The sequence below is a fragment of the Haematobia irritans genome, chromosome 4 (assembly GCF_050003625.1).
Source record: "Haematobia irritans isolate KBUSLIRL chromosome 4, ASM5000362v1, whole genome shotgun sequence".
Classification (NCBI taxonomy): Eukaryota; Metazoa; Arthropoda; class Insecta; order Diptera; family Muscidae; genus Haematobia; species Haematobia irritans.
This window is the reverse complement of record NC_134400.1, coordinates 38,952,905-38,980,706: the sequence shown is the minus strand read 5'-3', so window position 1 is coordinate 38,980,706 and position 27,802 is coordinate 38,952,905. Positions and strand designations below refer to the sequence as shown.

At 28.2% G+C, this 27,802-nt stretch overlaps 1 protein-coding gene across 1 annotated transcript in view; it reads right to left on the bottom strand.

Annotated features, from left to right (window-relative positions):
- Positions 1–27,802, bottom strand: part of rdgC (retinal degeneration C) — a 262,547-nt gene that overhangs the window by 62,468 nt on the left and 172,277 nt on the right. The window lies entirely within an intron of this gene.

The following is a 27,802-nucleotide window of genomic DNA, read 5'->3' as shown; positions in this document are numbered from 1 at the left end:
GGGCCGGCAGAACTTTAGGTCTTATATACTTGTTTTTTTATAAAAAGAAGTCACAAATTTATTGAATTTTTTTGGGGTAATTTCAGCAACGTAGTCAAGAGCTGGAAATATAGTGGCAGCACTGATACAACTCTACAATTATCAAAGCTTCGACTCTCACTCTCATATGCTTTCAATGATCTCTCAAGTTTGTTTTTTCACCATGCCATCATCAGTTTTGCCAACTATTGAGAATCAAAAATAACTAGGTCAAACAAAATTTATAGCAAAACAAGTAAACACTCAGATTTTCCTCCACCATTGATTGCGAACTGAATTCTTGTAAAGACTGTCATCTTGCACTGTGGCAATACTTGCCGATGTCAAGGTACAATTTATTTCTTAACATTATCTTCTAAACTATAAGGTAGCCTTACCAAGGCTATGTTAGATAAACCAAGTAAATAGGCTGAAAATTCGGCCATACCAAATCTTATGTACATACCAGCATGCGTTACGTATAAAGTTCTACTGAATCCACTGTCATTCACAATCGTTTTCACAAAATTTTATTTCTATAGAAATTTTGTCAAAATTTTATTTCTATAGAAAATTTTGTCAAAATTTTATTTCTCTGGAAAATTTTGTCAAAATAATATTTCCATTGAATATTTTGTCAAAATTTTATTTCTTTAGAAAATTTTACCAAAATTTTGTTTCTACAGAAAATTTTGTCAAAATTTTATTCCTATAGAAAATTTTGTTAACATTTTATTTCTATAGAGTATTTTGTCAAAATTTTATTTCTAAAGCATATGCTATATTGTCAACATCTTATTTCTATAGAAAATTTTGTCAACATTTTGTTTCTATAGGAAATTTTGTCGGAATTTTATTTCTATAGAAAATTTTGTTAAAATTTTATTTCTATAGAATATTTTGTCAAAATTTTATTTCTATAGCATATTTTGTCAAATTTTTATTTCTATAGAAAATTTTATTTCCATAAAAAATTTTGTCAAATTTGGTTTCTATAGGAAACTTTGTCAAAATTTTCTATCGAAAATTTTGTCAACATTTTATTTCTCTGGAAAACTTTGTCAAAATGTTCTTTCCATAGAAAATTTTGTCAAAATGTCATTTCTAAAGAAAATTTTATCAAAAATGTATTTCTATGGAAAATTTTGTCAAAATTTTATATCTATAGAAAATCTTGTCAAAATTTATTTTTATAGAAAATTTTGTAAAAATTTTATATCTAGAAAATTTTGTCAATATTTTATTTCTATAGAAAATTTTGTTAAAATTTTATTTCTATAGAATATTTTGTCAAAATTTTATTTCTAAAGAATATTTTGTCAACATTTTATTTCTATAGAAAATTTTGTCAAAATTTTATTTCCATAGAAAATTTTGTCAAAATTTTGTTTCTATAGGAAACTTTGTAAAACTTTTATTTATATAGGAAATTTCGTCAAAAATTTATTTCTATAGAAAATTTGGTGAAAATTTTATTCCTATAAAAAATTTGTCAAAATTTTATTCCTATAGAAAATTTTGTTAAAATTTTATTTCTATAGAATATTTTTTCAATATTTGATTTCTATAGCATATTTTGTTAATATTTTATTTTCATAGGAAATTTTGTCAAAATTTTATTTCTATAGAATATTTTTTCAAAATTTTATTTCTATAGCATATTTTGTCAAAATATTATTTTCATAGAAAATTTTGTCAAAATGTTATTTCTATAGAAAATTTTGTCAGAATTTTATATATATATATATAGAAAATTTTATCAAAATTATGTTTCTATAGGAAACTTTGCCAAAATTTTATTTGTGTAGAAAATTTTGTAAACAATTTATTTCTATAGAAAATTTGGTGAAAATTTTATTCCTATAGAAAATTTTGTCAAAATTTTATTTCTATAGAAAATTTTGTTAAAATTTTATTTCTATAGCATATTTAGTCAAAATTTTATTTCTATAGAAAATTTTGTCAAAATTTTTTTTCCATAGAAAATTTTGTCAAGTTTTGTTTCTATAGGAAACTTTGTCAAAATTTTCTATCGAAAATGTTGTCAACATTTTATTTCTCTGGAAAACTTTGTCATAATGTTCTTTCTATAGAAAATTTTGTCAAAATGTCATTTCTATAGAAAATTTTATCAAAAATGTATTTCTATGGAAAATTTTGTCAATATTTTATTTCTATAGAAAATCTTGTCAAAATTTTATTTATATAGGAAATATTGTCAAAAATTTATTTTTATAGAAAATTTTGTAAAAATTTTATTTCTAGAAAATTTTGTCAATATTTTATTTCTATAGAAAATTTTGTCAAAATTTTATTTCTATAGAATATTTTGTCAAAATTTTATTTCTAAAGAATATTTTGCCAACATTTTATTTCTATAGAAAATTTTGTCAAAATTTTGTTTCTATAGGAAACTTTGTCAAAATTTTATTTATATAGGAAATTTTGTCAAAAATTTATTTCTATAGAAAATTTGGTGAAAATTTTGTCAAAATTTTATTTCTATAGAAAATTTTGTTAAAATTTTATTTCTATAGAAAATTTTTTCAACTTTTGTTTCTATAGGAAACTTTGTCAAAATTTTATTTATATAGGAAATTTTGTCAAAAATTTATTTCTATCGAAAATTTTGTCAACATTTTATTTCTCTGGAAAATTTTGTCAAAATGTTCTTTCGATAGAAAATTTTGTCAAAATGTCATTTCTATAGAAAATTTTATCAAAAATTTTTTTATATGGAAAATTTTGTCAAAATTTTATTTCTATAGAAAATTTTGTCAAAATGTTATTTCCATAGAAACTTTTGTCAGAATTTTATTTCTATAGAAAATTTTATCAAAATTTTGTTAAAATTTATTTCTATAGAAAATTTGGTGAAAATTTTATTCCTATAGAAAATTTTGTCAACATTTTATTTCTGTACAAACGTTTTATTTCTATAGAAAATTTTGTCAAAATTTTATTTATATAGAAAATTTTGTCAAAATTTTATTTCTTTTTTTCATTCGTTTTGTTTTGTTATTGTTGGTTTCTTTCTTTAATCATTGTTGTTGTTTTTGATTTCAGCTTAAAACCATGTATTGACTAAACTACAAGTGTAGCTTAACCAACAGAGGAAAAGAATGTTTGTCAATTTGGGCAAAGCCCTATATACTGCAAGATGGTAAGAAGGTAATTCGGAAACGTGCGTCCACCCAACCATCTTGCATGTTAAGCTACACTTGTAGTTTAGTCAATGCATAGTTTTAAGCTGAAATCAAAAACAACAACAATGATTAAAGAAAGAAACCAACAATAACAAAACAAAACGAATGAAAAAAAGGAAAAAACTTTTCGCTGCAAAAAAGTAATGGTTTCACATTCTATCATTTAAATAATAGAACATGTTTGCGGCATTTAAAAGCTTATTGCCAACATATATTTTTCTCCGCTCGAAAATTATTTTTACAAAGACAAAATACATGGTTTTCGCGACAAAGACATACTCTAGATAAGCATTAAATGAATGCGGCCACCATGTCCAAACATGTTTTTTCTGTGCGTGTACTCTGTATGGGATCAGCGGATATATGTTTTGCAGGTAGACAACCCATCGGAAAGAAATTATTTTGCAATTTGTTCACTAATCCAGATGTGAACCCATTTGCTTTATTTCCTTTTTTAAAAAATGCTATATGTCTATCAATTGTTTTTTTTATGATTTTTTGAAGGAAAAAATACGTATATATTTCTTTTTGATAAAAAGTAGTCTCATATTTGTCGGGCATTTTATTGGGGTAATTTCAGAACGAAAGAGTCCTGATTTGGAAATTAAAGTGTAAAAATGTGGGCAACACTGATAAAATGCTATAATTGACCAGTGCTTTAACTCTCACTCTCAGTTGCTGCCAATGATCTCCCAATATCTCGCAATGCTGGGGTTTTCACCATGCCATCATCATAACAAAGACCAACTACAAACACTAACAAATACACATATGAATGTCACTTTAATTAGAGCACTAACATTTAGAGCAATTCTTTGATATTCTACATACACTGTATGGTTTGTGCTTTACAGGTAGGCAAGCAGATTTTTGCTTATGTTTTTTTTTTTTTTTTTTTTTTTTAAGGGAAAAATATATAATTTTTGCGTAAAAAGTAGTCACAAAATTATCGAGCATTTTATTTGGGGGGTGATTTTAGGAACAAGAGCGGTCTAATTTATACACAAGAGCTACTAATGTACAATGATACAATGCTATAATTGCCATGCTTTAGCTTTCACTCTCATTTGCTGCCAATTATGTCTCAGTATCTCTCAAGTTTGTTTTCTCACCATGCCAGCATCATAATAATAAAGACCAAATACAAAAACTAACACACATACAAATAAATGTCGCTTAAATTAAAGCAATAACCACAACAATGGCAATCAATTTGAAAAATGGGGAAATTGTTGGCCAATAAAAGTAATAAAATTTAAAAGAGAAAAAAATTAAAGCAATTTGCCATATTTCCATTCTTTTCAAAATCTCCCTGGGCATTGCATATTAATGTACTGTAAAAAATAGTCTACATACTCTGTATGGGATCAGCTGGTTTATGTTTTACAGGTAGGCAACCCATCGAAATAAAATTATTTTTCAATTTTGTCAACAATCCAGATGTTGGTGAACCCATTTGCTTTGGTTTGTGTTTTTATAACAAAAAAATTGTATATGTTTAGCAATGAACACCAGAAGTTTTTTTTATTTCTTTTTTAGAGAGAAAATTTTATAGTTTTTTTTTTACTTGTAACACAAAAATTGGTGGTTTTGATCTTTTTAAAGCTATTTTTCGATATTTTTTCTTTTTTCACAAAATTAATATTTTCTGTTTGTTTTTTTTTTTTTCTTTCAGGTCAAACAATTAAATGTTGCTGGCGTATGTAGACCACATATTGACATTTTCGTGGAAGAAACAAAAATTAATTTTTAATGTTTTGACACAATTTCTCGGTGGTATAAAGGGATTTTATAAATTATTGATTTTTTGTGTCTAAACAATTATGTCACTACGATATACATTTTTCCTTGAATTGGTTTTGTTTTGTTTTGATTATGTCAACTAGTTTAACAAAAGGGTTATAAGGTATCTTTGTTAATTAATTTTCTTAGTTGTTTTTTTTTTTTATACAGTTTTCAATTTTATTTTATTTTACGGATCCCAACAACTGACACGTTGAGTATTTACCTATGAACTGTGGTTCCATAATTTTCCAGCTAACCTTTTTCCAGAGATTGTAATTGTCTGTGGTCTATTAACAAGTGTTTATATTAAAGGAATGGACACGGTGGTTATTCACTTAAATGCTAACCACTCATTTGAAGGCGTTCCAATCAACTACTACGATGGGATTGAAACAAACAAATAAGGTATTCTTCATACAACCACACTGCTATCACTTGCCCCCCTAAATGACCATTTGAAGCAGGGGCGTCCGAAGAGGGGGGTCTGTTGCTTTTATGAAAATTTTCCCACCCACATAAAAATTGTCTTAGCTTGCTAATGTGTTAAGAGTAAATTTTCACTTTGTTCCCCCTTCCCAAACAAAATTCTGTGTACGTCCCTGATTTGAAGATACCAAAAACCAACCAACATCAAACGTATAGAATATAAAATAAGGTGCGATAGCTACTTAAGCTCACTGGGGCTTATAGAAGAGTACAGAAAGGGCAATTTAGTATTCTTGTTAAAGGCCATTGTCGAAATTTTATATTGATAGAGAACTTACGAATTCAAGGAAAATGGAAAGAGTTTTTTTTTTTAACAAACTTTTCTATAAAAATAAAGTTTTGACAAATTTTTTTATCGAAATAAAATGTTGACAAAATTTCGATAAAAATAAAATTTGACAAATATTCTATAGAAAAAAAATTTTGACAAAATTTTCTACAGAAATAAAATTTTGACAAAATTTTCTATAGAAATAAAATTTTGACAAAATTTTCTATAGTAATAAAATGTTGACTAAATTTTCTATAGAAATAAAATTTTCAGAAAATTTTCTATAGATATACAATTTTGACAATATTTTCTTTCAAAATAAAATGTTGACAAAATTTTCTATTAGACTATAATTTTAGAAAAATTTTCTATAGAAATAACATTTGGACAAAATTTTCAATAGAAATAAAATTTTGAAAAAAATTTCTATAGAAATAAAATTTTGAAAAAATTTTCTACAGAAATAAGATTTGGCAATATTTTCTTAGATATAAAATTTAGACAAAATTTCCTAAAAAAGTAAAATTTTGACAAAATTTTCTATAGAAATAGAATTTTGAGTAAATTTTCTATAGAAATAGAATTTTGAGTAAATTTTCTATAGAAATAGAATTTTCAGTAAATTTTCTATAGAAATAAATATTTGAGAAAATTGTCTATTTTAGAGAACATTTTATTTTGCGAAAATCAAGTTTTGATTTCTAATAAAATTTTGTCAAAATTTTATTTCTATAAAAAATTTTGTCAAAATTTTATTCCCAAAGAAAATTTTGTCAAAATTTTATTTCTATAAAAAAATTTGTCACAATTTTATTTCTATAGAAAATTTTGTCAAAATTTAACTTCTATAGAAAATTTTCGCAAAATTTAATCTTATAGACAATTCTCGCAAAATTTAATTCTATAGACAATTTTTGCCAAAATGTTATTTCTATAGAAAATTTTGTCAAAATTTTATTTCTGTAGAAAAATTTTGTCAACATTTTATTTTATAGAAAATTTTGTTAAAATTCTTATGTCTATAGAAAATTTTGGGAAAATTTAATTCTATAGACAATTTTTGTCAAAATTTTATTTCTATCGAAAATTTTGCCAACATTTTATTTCAATAGAAAATTTTGTCAAAATTTTATTCCCAAAGAAAATTTTGTCAAAATTTTATTTCTATAGAAAATGTTCGCAAAATTTAATCTTATCGACAATTCTCGCGTAATCTATTTCTATAGACAATTTTGTCAAAAATTTATTTCTATAGAAAATTTTGTCAAAATTTAATTCTATAGAAAATTTTGTCAACATTTTATTTCTATAGAAAATTTTATTAAAATTCTTATGTCTATAGAAAATCTCGCCAAAATTTCATTTCCACAGAAAATTTTCTCAAAATTCTTATTTCTATGGAAATTGTTCCCATATTTTATTTCTATACAAAATTTTGTCAAAATTTTATTCCTATAGCAAATTTTGTCAAAATTTAATTTCTTTAGAAAATTTTGTCAAAATTGTATTTCTATGGAACATTTTATCAAAATTTTATTTCTATAGAAAATTTTGTCAACATTTTATTTCTATAGAAAATGTCAAAATTTTATTTTGTAAAAATTTTATTTCTATATTTTTTTTTTCTATAAAAAAAAAATATTTCTATAGAAAAAATGTATCATTTTTTGTTGTCAAAATTTTATTTCTACAGAAGATTTTCTCAAAATTTTATTTATGTAGAAAATTTTTGCAAAATTTTATTTCTACAGAAAATTACGTCGAAATATTATTTTTACAAAATTTCGTCAAAATTTTATTTCTATAGAAAATTTTGCCAAAATTTTATTTCAATAGAAAATTTTGCCAAAATTTTTATAACCTGCGCCACACTGTGGAACAGGGTATTATAAGTTAGTGCATATGTTTGCAACACCCAGAAGGAGACGATATAGACACATGGTGTCTTTGGCAAAAATGCTCAAGGTGGGCTCCTGAGTCGATATAGCCATGTCCGTCTGTCCGTGAACAAATTTTTGTAATCAAAGTCTAGGTCGCAGTTTTAGTCCAATCGACTTCAAATTTGGCACAAGTATGTCTTTTGGCTCAGAATAGAACCCTATTAATTTTGGAAGAAATCGGTTCAGATTTAGATATAGCTCCCATATATATATTTCGCCCGATATGGACTTATATGGCCCCAGAAGCCAGAGTTTTACCCTAATTTGCTTAAAATTTTGCAGAAGAAGAACAGTTAGTACTATAGTCAAGTGTGCCAAATTTTATTGAAATTGGTTCAGATTTAGATATAGCTCCCATATATATCGTTCGCCCAATATGCACTAATATGGACCCAGCAGCCAGAGTTTTATACCGATTTGCTTGAAATTTTGTACGAAAATAACACTTAGTCGTATAGTCAAGTGTGCAAAATTTGATTGAAATCGGTTCAGATTTAGATATAGCTGCCATATATATTTTTCACCGATCTGGTCATAATTGGCGTGTATATCAACCGATCGTCCTCAAATTCCGTACATCCGAATATTTTATGAGTCTCGAAAAACTTGCAGAATATCAGCCAAATCGGTTCAGATTTAGATATAGCTCCCATATATAGCTTTCGTCCGATTTACACTCATTTGCCCACAGAGGCCAAGTTTTTGCTCCGATTTAGTTGAAATATTGCACAGGGAGTAGAATTAGCATTGTAGCTATGCGTGTCAAATTTGGTTGAAATCGGTTCAGATTTAGATATAGCTCCCATATATAGCTTTCGCCCGATTTACACTTAAATGACCACAGAGGCCAATTTTTTGGTCCGATTGAGTTGAAATTTTGCACAGGGAGTATAATTAGCATTGTAGCTATGCGTGCCAAATTTGGTTGAAATCGGTTCAGATTTAGATATAGCTCCCATATATAGCTTTCGCCCGATTTACACTCATATGACCACAGAGGCCAATTTTTAACTCCGATTTAGTTGAAATTTTGCACAGGGAGTAGAATTAGCATTGTAGCTATGCGTGTCAAATTTGGTTGAAATCGGTTCAGATTTAGATATAGCTCCCATATATAGCTTTCGCCCGATTTACACTTAAATGACCACAGAGGCCAATTTTTTGGTCCGATTGAGTTGAAATTTTGCACAGGGAGTAGAATTAGCGTTGTAACTATGCGTGCCAAATTTGCTTGAAATCGGTTCAGATTTGGATATATCTCCCATATAAAGCTTTCGCCCGATTTACACTCATATGACCACAGAGGCCAATTTTTAACTCCGATTTAGTTGAAATTTTTCACAGGGAGTAGAATTAGCATTGTAGCTATGCGTGCCAAATTTGGTTGAAATCGGTTCAGATTTAGATATAGCTCCCATATATAGCTTTCGCCCGATTTACACTCATATGACTACAGAGGCCAATTTTTAACTCCGATTTAGTTGAAATTTTGCACAGGAAGTAGAATTAGCATTGTAGCTATGCGTGTCAAATTTGGTTGAAATCGGTTCAGATTTAGATATAGCTCCCATATATAGCTTTCGCCCGATTTACACTTAAATGACCATAGAGGCCAATTTTTTGGTCCGATTGAGTTGAAATTTTGCACAGGGAGTAGAATTAGCGTTGTAACTATGCGTGCCAAATTTGCTTGAAATCGGTTCAGATTTGGATATATCTCCCATATAAAGCTTTCGCCCGATTTACACTCATATGACCACAGAGGCCAATTTTTAACTCCGATTTAGTTGAAATTTTTCACAGGGAGTAGAATTAGCATTGTAGCTATGCGTGCCAAATTTGGTTGAAATCGGTTCAGATTTAGATACAGCTCCCATATACATGTTTTTCCTATTTGGACAAAACTGGTCAAAATACCAACATTTTCCTTGTAAAATCGCCACTGCTTAGTCGAAAAGTTGTAAAAATGACTCTAATTTTCCTAAACTTCTAATACATATATATCGAGCGATAAATCATAAATAAACTTTTTCGAAGTTTCCTTAAAATTGTTTCAGATTTAAACGTTTCCCATATTTTTTACTAACATTGTGTTCCACCCTAGTGCATTAGCCGACTTAAATTTTGAGTCTATAGATTTTGTAGAAGTCTATCAAATTCTTCCAGATCGAGTGATATTTAAATGTATGTATTTGGGACAAACCTTTATATATAGCACCCAAAACATTTGACGGATGTGATATGGTATCGAAAATTTTGATCTACAAAGTGGTGCAGGGTATAATATAGTCGGTTCCGCCCGACTTCAGACTTTTCTTACTTGTTTTCGTTTAGTATTCATAGTTGACCTTTGGAATTTTATAATTATTGGAATTTTTCGTTTGGCTTGAGATCATGATAAATGAAACAAGTATATACGGCCGTAAGTTCGGCCAGGCCGAAGCTTATGTACCCTCCATCATGGATTGCGTAGAAACTTCCTCTAAACACTGCCATCCAGAATCGAATTACTTAAGTTGCGGTAACGCTTGCCGATGGCAAGGTATCTTAAAACCTCCTAACACCATCTTCTAAATTGATGTAAGTCCATACGTGGTATATATTAAATCAAAAAGATCGATCCAATACGTATATAATTCAGTTTGACAATGTAGACATAAAATTTTGACAAAATTTTCTACAGAAATAAAATTTTCACAAAATTTCTATAGAAATAAAAATTTTGACAAAATTTTCTATAGAAAGAAAATTTTGACCAAATTTTCTACAGAAATAAAATTTTAACAAAATTTTCTATAGAAATAAACTTTTGACAAAATTTTCTATAGAAATAAAATATTGGTAGATTATTTTTGGCTCGAGTGGCAACCATGATTATGAACCGAATAAAATTTGAACAAAATCTTCTATAGAAATAAAATTTTGACAAAATTTTCTATAGAAATAAAATTTTGACAAAATTTTCTATAGAAATAAAATTTTGACAATGATGAAAATTTTATTATGAACCGAATAAAATTTTAACAAAACTTTCTCTAGAAATAAAATTTTGACAAAATTTTCTTTAGAAATAAAATGTTGGTAGATTATTTTTGGCTCTAGTGGCTACCATGATTATGAACCGATATGGACCAATTTTTGTGTGATTGGACCAATTTTGGTATGGTTGTTAGCGACCATATACTAACACCACGTTCCTAATTTGAACCGGATCGGATGAATTTTGCTCCTCCAAGAGGCTCCGAATGTCAAATCTGGAGAACGTTTTATATGGGGGCTATATATAATTATGGACCGATATGGACCAATTCTGCCACGGTTGTTAAAGATCATATACTAACACCATGTTCCAAATTACAACCGGATTGGATGAATTACAACCGGACGGAAGTTAGCGTGATTTCAACAGACGGACGGACGGACGGACATGCTTAGATCGACTCAGAATTTCACCACGACCCAGAATATATATACTTTATGGGGTCTTAGAGCAATATTTCGATGTGTTACAAACGGAATGACAAAGTTAATATACCCCCATCCTATGATGCAGGGTATAAAAACCAATCCATGTCCAATGTCTTATGTTGGCACTACCAGGTCCAAATTAAAAACTAAACTTTCTGTCCACAAGTCCGACCAAAAGATGAAAGACAAGCCCCAAGAACAAACAACGGCCCTTGCAGCACATTGCACGACTACAGGACACATACCAAATTTCAAGAATGTTGAAATACTGACGATGGAAGAGAATACTAAGAGAAGATACACATTGCAGATGTTACATATAATAAATACTCCCACTGACGAACGTATGAATTACAAAACCGACACAGACCACTGTGCACAGATTTATAGAAATCTTATACAAAGACACAAAGATAAGTAAAATAGCTTTAGTTAGATATGAGAGCTTTGCAAGGAGAAAGTCTATTACTTTGAAAAATGTAAATAAAGAATCATTGTTATATTTTTGTTAATAACTATTGTGAAAGTAAATATTGTTAAATGTTTAAATTATGATATTTTATAGATAATATCTCGCTGAAAATGATCACCGAAGATGTATCGAAATATCCGAAATAGCAATATTTCAATAATAAAACAATGAAAAACAATTACAACAGCATTTTTCATTTACCATGACCTCAAGCCAAACGAAAAATCCCAATAATTATACAATTTTTTTCTATACGAAAATTTCTCAAATTTTTATTTCTATAGGAAATTTTGTCAAAATTTTATTTTTATAGGAAATTTTGTCAAAATTTTATAAGAAATTTTGTCAAAATGTTATTTTTATAGAAAATTCTGTCAAAATTTCACCTCCATACTTTGGTGGAGGATTTTAAAATATATTAAATTCATTTCTATTTGCTATTAAATAGTTAATAAATTTATTTATTATACCCTCCACTATAGGATGGGGGTATATTAACTTTGTCATTCCGTTTGTAACACATCGAAATATTGCTCTAAGACCCCATAAAGTATATATATTCTGGGTCGTGGTGAAATTCTGAGTCGATCTGAGCATGTCCGTCCGTCTGTTGAAATCACGCTAACTTCCGAACAATGTGGTATCACAACGGACTGAATAGTCTAAGTGAGCCTGAATCTTAATCGGGCTGCCACTTTAACCTAACCTAACCTCCGAACGAAACAAGCTATAGACTTGAAACTTAGCACAAGTAGTTGTTATTGATGTAGGTCGGATGGCATTGCAAATGGGCCATATCGGTCCACTTTTACGTATAGCCCCCATATAAACGGACCCCCAAATTTGGCTTGCAGACCCTCTAAGAGAAGCAAATTTCATCCGATCCGGCTGAAATTTGGTACATGGTGTTGGTATATGGTCTCTAACAACCATGCAAAAACTGGTCCACATCGGTCCATAATTATATATAGCCCCCATATAAACCGATCACCAGTTTTGGCTTGCGGAGCCTCTAAGAGAAGAAAATTTCATCCGATCCGGTTGAAATTTGGTACATGGTCTTAGTATATGGTCTATAATAACCATGCAAAAATTGGTCCACATCGGTCCATAATTATTTATAGCCCCCATATAAACCGATCACCAGATTTGACCTCAGCAGCCTCTTGGAAGACCAAAATTCATTTGATTCAGTTGATATTTGGTACGTGGTGTTAATATATGGCCTCAAACACCCATGCAAAAATTGGTCGAAATCGGTCCATAATTATCTATAGCTCCCATATAAACCGATCCCCAGATTTGACCTCCGGAGCCTCTTGGAAGACCAAAATTCATCTGATTCAGTTGATATTTGGTACGTAGTGTTAATATATGGCCTCAAACACCCATGCAAAAATTGGTCGAAATCGGTCCATAATTATCTATAGCTCCCATATAAACCGATCCCCAGATTTGACCTCCGGAGCCCCTTGGAAGAGCAAAATTCATCCGATTCGGTTGAAATTTGGTACGTGATGTTAGTATATGGTATCCAACAACCATGCAGGAATTGGTTCATATCAGTCCATAATTATATATAACCCCCATATAAACCGATCCCCAGATTTGACCTTCGGTGCCTTTTGGAGAAGCAAAATTCATCCCATCTAGTTGAAATTTGGTACGTGGTGGTAGTATATGATATTTAACAACCATGCCAAAGGTGGTCGTCATCAGTCCATAATTATATATAACCCCCATATAAACCGATCCCCAGATTTGACCTCCGGTGCCTTTTGGAGAAGCAAAATTCATCCGATCTGGTTGAAATTTGGTACGTGGTGGTAGTATATGATATTTAACAACCATGCCAAAAGTGCTCCATATCAGTCCATAATCATATATAGCCCCCACATATAAACCGATCCTGAGATTTGGTTTTGGAGCCTCTTGGTACATTGTGCTAGTATATGGCCGTTAACAACCATGATTATCTAGGTCCATATCGGTCTATAGTTATATATAGCCCTCAGATAAATCGATCCCCAATCACACAAAAATTGGTCCATATCAAGTTCATAATTGTATATAGCCCCCATATAAGCGACCCCCATATTTCAATTCTGGCTCCCTACATACCGTGCAAAAATCCATATCGATTCGTAATTATTTGTAGACTTGCCTACACATACCTTTTTTGTCTAATATATACCTCGTATGGACTAACTCACAATTTAGACAAGTAAGTAAAATAGAAAGTCGGGCGGGGCCGACTATATAATACCCTAAACCACCATTACAGAATTAGTAATCATAAGCATTTGTGGGGTAACATATAGGTCTGGGAGATAAACCGCAGTTGCATATTTAAGAAAATTAAGGGGTACTTGTCTATGGGTGCTTTGTGTCAATCTGACTATAGCTCATAGTCAATGTTGCCAGGGAAAATGTTCGGTTTACCCTACAAGGAAAAAAAAAGTTCCCCACTTTCCCATACATTCCCAAACAATTTTCCCTACTATATTTTTCGTTAAATTTAAAAAAATTTTACAAAACAAAAATGGTTCTAAGTCCTTTATTATCTTAAAACATGAATATGCGACGTATATAACTTAGAATATAAATTTGTATTACCACCACGGTTGCCACAGTTGGTAGAATTTTACCCAAATTAGTAATCTTTTTTGTTAAATCTCTATAAAAATAAAATTGTGGAAAAAATTTCTATAAACAAATTTTTGTGATTATTTTTTCTATAGAAATAAATTTTTGACAATAAATTCTATAGAAATAGAATTTTGAGAAAAAATTCCACAGAAATAAAATTTTGAAAAAATTTTTTATAGAAATAATATTTTGAAAAAAAATTCTATAGAAATACAATTTTTACAAAATGTTCTATAGAAATAAAATGTTGACAAAATTTTCTACAGGAATAAAGTTTACCACAGATTGTTAAAGATCAAGCCTTGCCGGCTTCTAATTTCCTCCTCTAGAGCCACCAAAATGTAAAAATTATTACAAATTGTGTTGAGTGAAAATGTCCTACATTGTGGCCCTAGACGCTAAATATTAGAAAAACCCTATATGTAGGGAATTTCCCCTAGTTCTAGCAACACTGGCTGTGTTGATATTGCACCTACGGAGTTAGTATGCCACTAATATTGAGCCCATTACTAAAAAAGAGAAAATCGTTAAATTAGTGTGGGTAATAAATACAAATTTGTAAAATTCGAGCAATATTCTTATGTAAGAAGCACAAGTACGTATAAGTACTATCGGCTAGTACATCAAAATTTGAAATTTGAGTAACATTGGTTAATAAATAAGAGTACTATGGCCAAATTTGGGAAAATCGAGCGATGCATATATATGGAAGCTATATCTAAATCTGAACCAATTTGCATAATATTTTGCGGGTTTGATTAATACCACAAAAGGTTACCTTGTGCAAGATTTGAGTAAGATCAGTTAAGAAATGAGGCCTGTATGGTCAAACATAAGGTTATTAGGGGCGAATTTTTCAAAATCGGGTGATACATATATGGGAGCTATATCTACATCTGAACCGATTTCGATGAAATTTTGCACATATAGTTAGTACTATAGAGGACTGAATCTAGCAAACTTTTAGTAAGATCGGTTAATAAATAAGGGTTCTATGGCCAAATTTGGGAAAATCGGGCTATACATATATATGGGAGCTATATCTAAATCTGAACCGATTTCGATGATTTTTTGCACATATAGTTAGAGCTATAGAAGATTATATTAGCCAACTTTGAGTAAGATCGGTTGATAAATAAAGGTTTTGTGACCAAATTTGGGAAAATCGGGCGATACATATATATGGGAGCTATATCTAAATCTGAACCGATTTGGATGAAATTTGCCAGACTTGAAGGGCGATGGAAAATATTACCTTTTGCCAAATTTGGTGACGATCCGTTTGAAAAAACGCGCAACGTGACCCCATTTGTCGAAATCGGGCGATACATATATATGGGAGCTATATCTAAATTTGATCCGATTTTTTCCAAATTCAATAGAGTTCGTCCTTGTGCCCAAAAAATTCCCTGCACCAAATTTCATCAAAATCGGTTAATAATTGCGACCGGAATCCTATGAACAACAAATACATGGACAGACGGACGGACGGACGGACGGACGGACGGACACCAAGCGCTAGATCGACTCAGGAGGTGATTCTGAGTCGATCGGTATATATTTATGGGGTCTAAAATCAATATTTCTGGTAGGCACATTTTTTTTGGCCGATCAAACTTATTATACCCTGACCACTATGTGGTTTAGGGTATAAAAACGATTTAAGATACCACAACCCAAGTCATTCGATTCTGGATGACAGTCTTTCGTAGAACTTTCTACGCTATCCATGGTGGAGGGTACATAAGATTCGGCCTGGCCGAACTTACGGCCATATATACTTGTTTTTTGTTTGTTTTGTAAATTTCACAATGTAAAGAGTGATAGCCATTATGGAAGCCATCCCCCATATTAAAGTGGTCATAATTTCATTCATCAAAAGCCTTATAGGAAGGACTTCAACAAAGCAATTATTAAAATTAACTGCCCTAGAATCTGTTTATTGCCTTGTTAAACAAATACTTAACTTATGAATAACGTTAACCCTACGTATAAAGTGTCGTAACTAATGACATACGCGTCATCGTAGTGAAGGTAGCTAAGAAACAGAAATGGTTAAGTACAATAATGTTTTTTAAATACACAAAAAACACCGTTACGGTGTCAAACAATAGTTTATGAAATATAACCAAATGAATTTTTTCAATATCTGGCCTTCACTTTTCGCGTCATTTCTAGTAGTGTTGCCATATTTTGTCGTCCAGTTTTTCGACGCCTTGCAAAACTATCAGTATTACAATAACGAGAAACAAAAAAATATTCACATTTAAATGGTGAAGGGCTCCAACGATAGCTAAAATTTTATATAGAAATAAAATGTTAGCAAAATTTTCTATAGAAACAAATTTTTGACAAAATTTTCTTTAAAAATAATTTTTTTTTTTATTTTCCGATATTTCGGTTGACTTCGTCAAAACCGTTTTCAAGGCTACAAATTACAAAATTGTACAAAAATTAATTACAAAATTCACAACATAAAATCAAACTATCTTGACATTTTCTCCGCTGTCTTGTTACTTTGCTGTCTGTTTTTCCACTGGTGATTACAGACAGCGAAGTAACAAGACAGCAAAATGCAATAGATAGTTTGATTTTATTTTGTGAATTTTATAATTAATTTTTGTACAATTTTGTAATTTGCAGCCTTGAAAACGGTTCTGACGAAATCAACCGAAATATCGTAAAATATAAAACCAAGAAACCAAAAATTTCAAGTTTAATTTATAGACCTATAGCCGAGATTATGAGATAAAAAATCATAAAACAATGAAAAGGTTAACAATATCAACAACAAAAATAAAATGTTGATAAAATTTTTTATAGAAATACAATTTTGACAAAATTTTCTATAGAAATACAATTTTCACAAAATTTTCTATAGAAATAAAATTTTGACAAATTTTTCTATAGAAATAAAATTTTGACATGATTTTTTATAGAACGAAAATTTTGAGAGAATTTTCTATAGAAACAAGAATTTTGATAAAATTTTCCATAAAAATAAAACTTTGCCAAAATTTTCTATAGAAATAAATTTTCTTTTTGGCAAAATTTTCCATAGAAATGAAATTTCAACAACATTTTCCATACAAATAAAATATTGAAAAAAATTTCTTCACAAATAAAAATTTGAAAAAAATTTGTTAGGAAATAAAATTTTGACAAAAATTTCTTTAGAAATAAACATTAGACAAATCTTTCTATAAAAATAAAGTTTCGACAAAACTTTCTATAAAAGTAAAATTTTGGCCAAATTTTCTATAGAGCGAAAATTTTCTTAAAATTTTCTATAGAAATAAAATTTTGACAAAATTTTCTATAGAAATAAAATTTTGACAAAATTTTCTATAGAAATAAAATTTTGACAAAATTTTCTATAGAAATAAAATTTTGACAAAATTTTCTATAGAAATAAAATTTTGACAAAATTTTCTATAGAAATAAAATTTTGACAAAATTTTCTATAGAAATAAATTGTTGACAAAATTTTATATAGATATAAAATTTTAATCAAATTTATTGTAGAAATAAAATGTTGATCAAATATGTTATAGAACTACAATTTTGAAAATATTTTCTATAGAAATAAAATTTTGACAAAATTTTCTATAGAAATAAAATGTTTACAAAATTTTCCGTAGACATAAAATGACACTTTTTTGACAAAATTATCTTTCGAACTAAAATTTTCTATAGAAATAAAAATAAAAAATTTTAAATATTATTTTTATAGAAAATCTTGTCGCAATATTAAAAAATTTTCACAACATTTTTTTTGTAAATAGAAATAAAATTTGTACAAAATTTTCTATAGAAATAAAATTTGTACAAAATTTTCTATAGAAATAAAGTTTTTACAAAATTTTCTATAGAAATAAAATGTTGACAAAATTTTCTATATGTTAGAAATAATATTTTGCCAAAATTTTCTATAGAAATAAAATTTTGACAAAATTTTCTATAGAAATTAAATTTTGACAAAATTTTCTATATGTTAAAAATAATATTTTGACAAAATTTTCTATAGAAATAAAATGTTTGCAAAGTTTTCTATAGAAATAAAATTTTGGCAAAGTTTTCTATAGAAATAAAATTTTGGCAAAGTTTTCTATAGAAATAAAATTTTTAAAAAATTTTCTATAGAAATAAAATTTTGACAAAATTTTCTATAGAAATAAAATGTTGACAAAATTTTCTATAGAAATAAAATTTTAACAAAATTTTCTATAAAAATAAAATTTTAGCAAAATTTTCTATAGAAATAAAATTTTGGCAATTTTCTATAAAATTTTCAGAAAATTTTCTATAGAAATAAAATTTTGGCAAAATTTTCTATAGAAATAAAATTTTGACAAAATTTTCTATAGAAATAAAATTTTCTGAAAATTTTCTATAGAAATAAAATGTTGACAAAAATTTCTATAGAAATAAAATTTTCAGAAAATTTTCTATAGAAATAAAATTTTTGGCAACATTTTCTATAGAAATAAAATTTTTAAAAAAATTTCTATAGAAATAAAATGTTGACAAAATTTTCTATAGAAATAAAATTTTAACAAAATTTTCTATAAAAATAAAATTTTAGCAAAATTTTCTATAGGAATAACATTTTCAGAAAATTTTCTATAGAAATAAAATTTTGGCAAAATTTTCTATAGAAATAAAATTTTGACAAAATTTTCTATAGAAATAAAATTTTGACAAAATTTTCTATAGAAATAAAATTTTCTGAAAATTTTCTATAGAAATAAAATGTTGACAAAAATTTCTATAGAAATAAAATTTTCAGAAAATTTTCTATAGAAATAAAATTTTTGGCAACATTTTCTATAGAAATAAAATTTTTAAAAAAATTTCTATAGAAATAAAATTTTGACAAAATTTTCTATAGAAATAAAAGTTTACCTTCTTTAATTATACACATTTCTGATAAGTTGATTTATTTTGTTTCTTGTTCGATCTTTTTCAGTTTAAATAAAATTCTTTATTTTTTCTGATAAGTTTAGGCTTTTAATTCACTTGGCTTTTAAAGCAAAATAGTTTTCATTGTTTCGTATTATGGCTGCACCGGTAAAATACGTATTTCCTGTGACATCAATTTTTTAAGTTCAGGGTGCTGTGGTGCTTCTATTTATTTTTGTTTTTTTTTTTACTTTCTTCGTTCTTCTTTTTACTGGCTTCGTAGAGAATACCAAGAAATTGTTTATTTTTTTTTTGTAGTATTTTCTTTTAGTTTCTTGAAGTGCTATGCTTTGCACCCCTTTTACAACATAAATAATCGGAATTTGTACAATTTTCTCAAGAGGTCGCTGTTTATTTCTATACCCTTTTTCGCTGCTGCGGTCCAGAGTATAATATGTTTGGCCATTTGTAATCATTTTTCTATCGAAATAAAATTTTTACAAAATTTTCTATAGAAATAAGACTTTGAAAAAATTTTCTATAGAAATTATAATTTTAGTCAAATTTTCTATAGAAATAAAATTTTGACAAAATTCTCTATAGAAACAAAATATTGGCAACATTTCTGTCTATCCGTCCTTCTATCTGTTCAGGTATTTGTATGAGTACAGCTCTTAGTTTAAAATCGAGAATCTCTTGACTATATAATCTTGATTTAATTTAGTATTTTAAACACAAATAAATTAATAATTATACCGTCGCAAAATGCAACAATGCTTCGAAAAGAAATATAAATATTCCACATTTAAATTTTAATAATAATAAAACTTTCTCAAAAAAAAAAAAAAAGAAACCAAATGAAAACGATAGTTGAAAGCATTTTACTAAATTAAACGATTCTCTTCCAGCAATTATTCCCTAAGGCTATGATAGTTTGACGTTATTTATGCAACATTCCACTGCCATTGCCACAGAATTACCATCCAGTCCTTGTCAAAGCATCTCCCCACGCACACCGGCCCCCTGTTATTACCAACTGTGAATTCATCTTCTGGTGAATTCTTCGTTATAAATGCAAATTTGTTTTTTCTATTTGTGATTGTTCGCAAAAACAAAATGTGTGAATGTACACAAGTACACATCTGAGAATTTAAATGATAATTAATTTCTTGTATAAATATCCGATGCTAGGGAAGGGTTGAAAAGCATTTAATTCAAAAAACAAAAAATAATAAACTTAATTATAGCTTGCATAAAGCTAATTAAAAATTAGAAGATCATTTAGTAACAGCAGCAATTCTAACCATTTTCCATATGGCTGAATAACAAAGGAATTCTATGGGAACCACAGAGCGTATGAGTGCTGGTAATTCATAGCGAATAAATCATACGCATAGGTGGCTAACATCATAACTCACTTTCATACGACCTCTAACAATTGGTAACCACGCTTGGTAGAATTGCTTTGAGATTTTACCAAAACAATATTTTACAAAATATTTTTTCTATACGAAATTTTGTCAAAATTTTAATTCTATAGAAAATTTGGCAAAATTGCATTTCTATAGAAAATGTTGTCAACATTTTTATTTTTATGGAAAATTTTGTCCCTATTTTATTTCTATCGAAAATTTTGTGAAAATTTTGTTTCTATAGAAAAAATTAGAATTTTATTTTTAAAGAAAATTTTGTCAAAATTTTTTTTCTACAGAACATTTTGTCGAAATTTTATTTTTTATAGAAAATTTGGCAAAATTTTATTTCTAAAGAAAATTTGGCACAATTTTATTTCTATAGAAAATTTTGCCCAATAATTTCATTACTATAAGAAATTTTGTCAAAATTTTATTTCTGTAGAAAATTTTGTCAAAATTTTATTTCTGTAGAAAATTTTGTCAAAATTTTATTTCTATAGAAAATTTTGTCAAAATTTTATTTCTATAGAAAATTTTGTCAAAATTTTATATCTATAGAAAATTTTGTCAAAATTTTATTTCTATAGAAAATTTTGTAAAAATTTTATTTCTATTTTATGTTTTTTTTTTTTTTTTTGTATGCTGCCTGAGTTATGTATTGTGATGTTAGCCACCGATGCGTATGATTAAATTCAACTTCAACTTAGCTTCCCCAAAACAATAATTAAATTTGTTATTTTTTAAATAAAATTTTTATAAAATTTTCAATTCTTTTCATCCCTCTTCCCCGTCTTTCATGCATATTTATACAAGATATTAATTATCATTTCAATTGTCAGAAGTGTACTTGTGATTATTCTATTTCTTTCTATCTTATTTTTACAACAATCACAAATAGAGAATAAAAAGTTTGCATTTATAACAAGGAATTTACCAGAAGATGGTTTCACAGTTGGAATTAAGGAGGGGTTGGGGGATGCTTTGGCAAGGACTTATATTAATTCTGTAGTGTCAGTGGAATGTTTCTCAAATAACACTAAACTGGCGGAGATAGGGAATATTTTCTGAAAGAAAATCGCTTAAATCCACCATAGGATGGGGGGTATATTAACTTTGTCATTCCGTTTGTAACACATCGAAATATTGCTCTAAGACCCCATAAAGTATATATTCTGGGTCGTGGTGAAATTCTGAGTCGATCTGAGCATGTCCGTCCGTCCGTCCGACCATCTGTTGAAATCACGCTAACTTCCGAACGAAACAAGCTATCGACTTGAAACTTGGCACAAGTAGTTGTTATTGATGTAGGTCACATGGTATTGCAAATGGGCCATATCGGTCCACTTTTACGTATAGCCCCCATATAAAGGGACCCCCAAATTTGGCTTGCCGATCCTCTAAGAGAAGCAAATTTCATCCGATCCGGCTGAAATTTTGTACATAGTGTTTGTATATGGTCTCTAACAACCATGCAAAAATTGGTCCACATCGGTCCATAATTATATATAGCCCCCATATAAATCGATCTCCCGATTTGGCTTGCGGAGCCTCTAAGAGAAGCAAATTTCATCCGATCCGGCTGAAAATTGGTACATGATGTTAGTATATGGTCTCTAATTACCGTGCAACAATTGGTCCACATCGGTCCATAATTATATATAGCCCCCATATAAACCGATCACCAGATTTGACCTCCAGAGTCTCTTGGAAGACCAAAATTCATCTGATTCAGTTGAAATTTGGTACGTGGTGCTAATATATGGCCTCAAACACCCATGCAAAAATTGGTTGAAATCGGTTCATAATTATATATAGGCCCCATATAAACCGATCCCCAGATTTGACCTCCGGAGACCCTTGGAAGAGCAAAATTCATCCGATTCGGTTGAAATTTGGTACGTGATGTTAGTATATGGTATCCAACAACCATGTAGGAATTGGTTCATATCAGCCCATAATTATATATAGCCCCAATCATAAGCGTAGGAAGGCCTCTGGGGAGGGGGCTTAGACCCCCCAGAAAATTTTTAGCCCCCCCAGAAATTGAAAACCTATTTACGACTATTCTTTCATAAATTAATATCTTAATAATGCTGCAAAAAAGCGTAGCCAAAAAAGAAGTGAAAATGTTCTTTTTGGGTCCGGAAGTGGTGCAAAATTGGCGGAGAAGCGATGAATGTAATATGAAATTGTCATAGAAAGAATGTCCACCGTTTCAACAGCCGTTGCAATGAATTTGCATCACTTCTTAAGGTGTGATCCGAATTCAGTGTTTTGAATGTGAATTAAAAAATTTTGTTATATTTTCCCAAATAATTAATATTTATATTTTTTTATGATTTTTAATGCATTCTAACGCTTGTTTGAAACTTCTATAATGAATTTAGCATTTTTGTGGCAAAATTTGAATAATTTGTACCATTTTATTTATTCTTACTTTTTTTTTTTAAAGAACACAAAAAATTACGCATTAAAATATGAAAAAAATGAAGTAAAAAAACTTCCTGTGTAGTTAAAATAATTAACTTCTTTGTGAGGACATTTTTGGAAGTGCTTTTAAAGTTGTGCCTTTAGAACAACTCCCAATTTTTTACTGGGAAAAGTGTGGAACTAAAGGGTGATTCTTTTGAGGTTAGGATTTTCATGCATTAGTATTTGACAGATCACGTGGGATTTCAGACATGGTGTCAAAGAGAAAGATGCTCAGTATGCTTTGACATTTCATCATGAATAGACTTACGATCTGCCACAACGTCGAATTTTCAGTGAATGGGCCCTAGAAAAGTTGGCAGAAAATCCTCTTTTTTATCGACAAATTTTGTTCAGCGATGAGGCTCATTTCTGGTTGAATGGCTACGTAAATAAGCAAAATTGCCGCATTTGGAGTGAAGAGCAACCAGAAGCCGTTCAAGAACTGCCCATGCATCCCGAAAAATGCACTGTTTGGTGTGGTTTGTACGCTGGTGGAATCATTGGACCGTATTTTTTCAAAGATGCTGTTGGACGCAACGTTACGGTGAATGGCGATCGCTATCGTTCGATGCTAACAAACTTTTTGTTGCCAAAAATGGAAGAACTGAACTTGGTTGACATGTGGTTTCAACAAGATGGCGCTACATGCCACACAGCTCGCGATTCTATGGCCATTTTGAGGGAAAACTTCGGAGAACAATTCATCTCAAGAAATGGACCGGTAAGTTGGCCACCAAGATCATGCGATTTGACGCCTTTAGACTATTTTTTGTGGGGCTACGTCAAGTCTAAAGTCTACAGAAATAAGCCAGCAACTATTCCAGCTTTGGAAGACAACATTTCCGAAGAAATTCGGGCTATTCCGGCCGAGATGCTCGAAAAAGTTGCCCAAAATTGGACTTTCCGAATGGACCACCTAAGACGCAGCCGCGGTCAACATTTAAATGAAATTATCTTCAAAAAGTAAATGTCATGGACCAATCTAACGTTTCAAATAAAGAACCGATGAGATTTTGCAAATTTTATGCGTTTTTTTTTTAAAAAAAGTTATCAAGCTCTTAACAAATCACCCTTTACTTTTAGTTGCTTTATTATAAATTAATTGTCGAGTTATTTTGATGTCCATATTGTTATTCATTTTTATGAAATAAAACATTAATTGAACCTATAAGTTCATTCTATAAATTTTCAGCTAGGAAAATTGTCTAGCTACGCTAATGGCCCCAATATAAACCGATCCCCAGATTTGGCCTCCGGTGCCTTTTGGAAAAGCAAAATTCATCCGATCTGGTTGAAATTTGGTACGTGGTGGTAGTATATGATATTTAACAACCATGCCAAAAGTGGTCCATATTAGTCCATAATCATATATAGCCCCCATATAAACCGATCCCGAGATTTGGTTTTGGAGCCTCTTGGAGGAGCAAATTTCATCCGAGTGGGTTGAAATTTGGTACATTGTGCTAGTATTATATTGCCGTTAACAACCATGCCTAACTAGGTCCATATCGGTCTATAGTTATATATAGCCCTCAGATAAATCGATCCCCAATCACAAAAAATTGATCCATATCACATTCATAATTGTATATATAAGCGACCCCTATATTTCAATTCTGGCTCTCTACGTATCGTGCAAAAAGTCCATATCGTTTTGTAATTATTTGTAGACTTACCTACACATAACTTTTTTGTGTAATATGGACTAACTCACAATTTAGAAAACGATGTTAAGAAGTTTTAAGATACCACAACCCAAGTAATTCGATTGTGTCTAACAGTCTTTCGTAGAAGTTTCTACGCAATCCATGGTGGCGGGTACATAAGATTCGGCGCGGCCAAACTTACAGCCGTATATACTTTTTTTTTTAGAGAATTTTGTCAAACAATTTTTTCTCTATAGAAAATTTTCTCAAAATATTATTCCTAAGAAAATTTTCTCAAAATTGAAATTCTATAGAAAATTTTCCTAAAATTTTATTTCTATAGAAAATTTTCGCAAAATTTTATTTCTATAGAAAATTTTCGCAAAATTTTATTTCTACATAAATTTTTTCTTCAAAATTGTACTTTAATAGAAGATTTTCGCAAAATGTTATTTCTATACAAAATTTTGTAAAAATTTTAGTTTAATAGAAAATTTTTTCAAAATTTTATTATTATGGAATATTTTGTCAAAATTTTATTTCCATAGAAAATTTTGTTAAAATTTTATTTCTCAAGAAAATTTTGTCAAAATTTTATTTCTTCAGAAAATTGTATTTCTAAAGCATGTTTCGTCAAAATTTAATTTCTGCAAAAAATTTTGTCAAAATTTTATTTTTATAGAAAATTTTTGCAAAATTTTATTTCTATAGAAAATTTTGACAACACATTTTTTTTTTTTTAATTTTGCAAGAATTTTCTTTCTATAGAAATTTTTGACAAAATTTTATTTCTATACAAAATTTTGACAAAATTTCATTTCTATAGAAAATTTTTACAAAATTTTATTTCTATAGAAAATTTTTGCAAAATTTTATTTCTGTAGAAATTTTTTGCAAAATTTTATTTATATAGAAAATTTTTACAAAGTTTTATTTCTACGGAAAATTTTTGCAAAATTTTATTTCTACTGAAAATTTTTATAAAATTTTGTTTCTATAGAAAATTTTTGCAAAATTTTATTTCTATTGAAAATTTTTGCAAAATTTTATTTCTATAGAAAATTTTGACAAACTTTTATTTCTATAGAAAATTTAGAAAATATTATTTCTAAGAAAATTTTGTTAAAATTTTATTTTTATAGAAAATTTTGTCAACATTTTATTTCTATATAAAATTTTGCCAAAATGTTATTTCTATAAAAACTTTTGTCAAAATTTTATTCCTAAAAAAATTTTCTCAAAATTGAAATTCTATAAACATTTTTCTTAACATTTTTTTTTTTACGAGAAAATTTTCGCAACTTTTTATTTCTACATATTTTTTTTTCAAAATTTTACATCTACATTTTGCAAAATTTTGTTTCTATAGAAAATTTTGTAAAAATTTTAATATTATGGAATATTCTGTCAAAATTTTATTTCCATAGAAAATTTGGTTAAAATTTTATTTCTAAGAAAATATTGTAACAATTTTATTGCTATAGAAAATTTTGTCAAAATTTTATTTCAAAATAAAATATTGTCAAAACTTTATTTCTAATACAAATTTCTCAAAATTTTATTCCATTTTTCATTTTATTTCTATAGAAAATTTTGCCAAAATGTTATTTCTATAGAAAATTTTTTCAAAAATTTATTCCTAACAAAATTTTCTCAAAATTGAAATTCTATAGAAATTTTTCTTAAATTTTTTTTCTTTACGAGAAAATTTTCGCAAATTTTTATTTCTACACATTTTGTTTTTTTAAATTTTACATCTATAGAAAATTTTCGCAAAATTTTATTTCTATAGAAATTTTTGGCAAAATTTTATTTCTATAGAAAATTTTGTCAAAATTTTAATATTATGGAATATTCTGTCAAAATTTTATTTCCATAGAAAATTTTGTTAAAATTTTATTTCTAAGAAAATATTGTAACAATTTTATTGCTATAGAAAATTTTGTCAAAATTTTATTTCTAAATAAAATTTTGTCAAAACTTTATTTCTAATACAAATTTCTCAAAATTTTATTCCATTTTTCATTTTGTTTCTAAAGAAAATTTTGCCAAAATGTTATTTCTATAGAAAATTTTGTCAAAATTTTATTCCTAAAAAAATTTTCTCAAAATTGAAATTCTATAGAAATTTTTCTTAAAATGTTTTTTCTTTACGAGAAAATTTTCACAAATTTTTATTTCTACATATTTTTCTTTTTTTTTTAATTTTACATCTATAGAAAATTTTCGCAAAATGTTATTTCTATAGAAAATTTTGTAAAAATTTTAGTTTTATTGATTTCGCAAAATTTTATTTCTATAGAAAATTTTGTAAAAATTTTAGTTTTATTGAAAATTTTGTCAAAATTTTAATATTATGGAATATTCTGTCAACATTTTATTTCCATAGAAAATTTTGTTTCAATTTTATTTCTAAGAAAATGTTGTAACAATTTTATTGCTATAGAAAATTTTGTCAAAATTTTATTTCTAAAGAAAATTTTGTCAAAACTTTAATTCTAATAGAAATTTCTCAAAATTTTATTCCTACAGAAAATTTTATCAAAATTTTATTTTTCTAGAATATTTTGTTAGAATTTTATTTATATGCAAAATTTTTTCCAATTTTTTTTTCTATAGAAAATTTTCTCAAAATTTTATTTCTAAAGAAAATTTTGTCAAAATTGTATTTCTATAGACAATATTCTGAAAATTTTATTTCTATAGAAAATTTTTCCAAATATTATATTTCTATAAAAAAATGTAACAAAATCTTTTTTATACCCACCACTATAGAATGGTGGCGGGGGTATAATAAGTTTGTCATTCCGTTTGTAACACATCGAAATATCGATTTCCGACTATATAAAGTGTATATATATTCTTGATCAGAGAGAAATTCAAAGACGATATGAGCATGTCCGTCTGTCTGTCAGTTGTAGTCACGCTACAGCCTTCAATAATGGCGCTATCGTCCCGAAATTTGGCACAGATCCGTCTTTTGTTTGCAAACAGGTCAAGTTCGAAGATGGGCTATATCGGTCCAAGTTTTGATATGGCCTTATAAACACTGTAGTTTTTACCCAATTTGCC